Here is a 2819-nt window from a genome sequence, read left to right on the forward strand (position 1 = left end):
TCAATGCATCCCATTTTTATGAAAGCTCCATATTATAGCTCTGTTCATAATGGGGAATGAGAATTTCCAGTTCTTAGAAGGAGGCATCATAAATCTTCTGGTGTAATCCTTTCTTTGCCCCACCCTCCCACTTCCCACCCTGAGACAAGCCAATCTTATCAGATAGGTAGGGTTTTTGTCATTGTCTCATGGAAATCAGTTATAAATGAAACTAGAGAAAGATCATTCATTCCATGAGCAGCATTTGACTTTAAGCCAAAGGGATAATAACCCCTCTTCCCCCAAAAGAGTCACAATCAATTCCATACTAACCCTGCTACCCTTGGAAAGATCTCTCATCTAAAAACTCCCAACAATGGCCGGAACAAGGTACTGATATTATGTGACTCGAGGAGAAGGAAGGGGAGATACATGTAATTTTAGTAAAACCCTCATGCAAAATTAAACTTGAATAAAAGCCTGGAGAATGCTAAAAGTAGTAATGAGTACAGGAGGCTGCAGAGCAGAGAGTACAAGTGTCCTTTCTTATAGTCAGTCAGTGCTGGGAGTAATAGGCAGATGTGACTTCACTCGAACATTGAAGAAGTAAAACAGTTGCCTTGTCGTCCTAGGTTGGTGGCAGACTTGCTTTTGCTTCCAAATCTGGGAGTGTTCTTTGTGAGGGTGGAACTGACTCTCTGTGACAGGGAACTAGATGAAGGAGTCTTGAGAAGCTGATGTTCAGGAGTGGTCACAGATCCCAGTAAACTCACTTTAATATCTGGTGTCTGTGATGTTGAAAAGGCATTTGAGTTTTCGGTGACATGTAGGGGGTCAATGTTCTCTTGCTCCACTATCGTGAACTGACTCCAATACTCCAGGGGCAAGGAAAGCAGGCACTTGACCACCTTGAGTTGACACTTGATGTCCTGTAACATTGTAACTGGGTCTGGATTAGGCACAGCATGGACCACTATTATAGGGCAAAGACTTTAGCCAGATTGGCAGCATTCATTTTAGTATGTGGACTCTGAGCTACTCTCTGCAAGTGAATCGGGAGGAAAGCCAGTGTGTCCTGTTGACCTGGGGCAGTTCACCAACAGCCTGGTACATGGCAGCTATGCTGTTGTCTTCATCTGTGATTTCTGCTGCTTCCATAAAGGTTTTGTTTAGGTGAAAGGTTCTTTGAAGTTTCGAAGAAAGTCTTCTAGAAGGCTGCAGATAGCATGGATATCATCCACTTTGCTGAGGAGGGGTACAGTTTTCACTCTGAGGAATTTCTCTTTCAGCTTTTACTGTGCAGTCACCGCCTGAGATCCTATACAGGCCTGTCTCAGTAAGACCTCTCTGCTCAGTCTCATTTACACAATGCACAACAATGGAGGGGATCATTGGAGAGGTCTGGGATACAAAGTAAGCCAGCATTCCCTCTCCAATCTTGACAGATGTTCCTATCAGAGTACGAATGCAGGTAAGGGGACAGTGGTCCCAACATTCTGGATGACAGACCACACAACAGTCTCGACACTTCAGAGATAGTTTCCCAAATTTTATCTGCTTTCCACATGGAACATAGAATTCAGGTTTAATAACCGTCTTAGAGACAAAGTCATGCAGGTGCATCCCTCTGTTACTCTGTGGCGTGCCCACATTGTCTCAGTTCTTGGCTCCAGCTGCCTGCTGTTCAGGGTGGGGTCACTGTTCCAAGGTTGTAAAGTACCTGTTTTCCTTTGGCTCCTGATCCAATATGGCACAGTCTCAATAGTGGACACAGCTTTGATGGGCCTGCCATCTCTGGGAACAGTCACGGTAGTTTTTGCAACTATGGATTCATTCTCCCTGGTCTACTGTGGAGCCAATGGAACGAGTTTTCTTTACAGGTCCAGAGGGACCATCAACAAACTGTCGGCTACAAGAGCGCCTCTTTGCTCTCTTCTTCAGCCTGATAGTCTTCACCAAAGAAAAGTCCCAATCCAGTGATTCATCAGTCTTGTCAAAGCTGATGTCTGATAAAATGGAACCAGATTCATCGATGATTGATAGTCTTTTGTTCCCAGCATTGCTGCTGGATGGTTGGCCTCTGTTGAGAAAAGCCGAAGCTGATTTTTGCTCCCCACTTAGTTGGCCAGATATGTCACACATGAACATCTCTTGAATCAGCTGAATCTGTCATTCCAGCTTTTGGCAGTCAGCCTCAGCTCTCCGTTTGGATGTCTGCATCCACCTGATTATGTGCATGCTTCAGCTTAACATCCAGAGCATTTCACTCAGTCTCTGCTTTTATCAAAAGATCCTTGTATTTCCCCCAGCTCATAGTCAGTCCTCTCCCACTTTTTAAGAAATCCTCAAAGTCCTTCACCAGCTGGATAAATTGGAGTTCATTTCCTTCACTGAGAATCTCCGCCCCACGCACAAGCTGCTCAAACAGATTCTGCATATTCAGTATAGTAGTATCCATCTTTTTCCGTCAGCCTGGCATCACCTGGGCAGCCCTTCACTTCGCTCTGCACCTCAACCAATGGCAGAGCAGCGGCCACGCTGCCAGCTCCTGAGGCACATCTTCACATGGCAGCAGATGAGAGAGAGCAAGTGTGAGAAGGAGGAAGTATCAGACAGTTATAAAACCATCAGATCTCGTGAAAACTCACTATCAGGAGAACAGCATGGGGAACAGCGCCCCCATGATCCAATCACCTCCCACCAGGTCTATCCCTCCGCAACTGGGGATTATGGGGATCACGATTCAAGATGAGATTTGGATGGGAGCGCAAAGCCTAACCATATCAGAGACAAAAGTGCCAGATAACACAGTAGATCTCAGCTGAGGCCTCAGACCATGA

General features: G+C 45.6%; 1 pseudogene; it reads right to left on the reverse strand.

The window, feature by feature from the left end:
- Positions 1-566: 566 nt before the first annotated feature.
- Positions 567-2437, reverse strand: LOC108539851 (rac GTPase-activating protein 1 pseudogene; annotated as a pseudogene).
- Between the last annotated feature and the right edge of the window lie 382 nt (positions 2438-2819).

Source organism: Rhinopithecus bieti, unplaced genomic scaffold, assembly GCF_001698545.2.
Source record: "Rhinopithecus bieti isolate Rb0 unplaced genomic scaffold, ASM169854v2 scaffold_17653, whole genome shotgun sequence".
Lineage (NCBI taxonomy): Eukaryota > Metazoa > Chordata > Mammalia > Primates > Cercopithecidae > Rhinopithecus > Rhinopithecus bieti.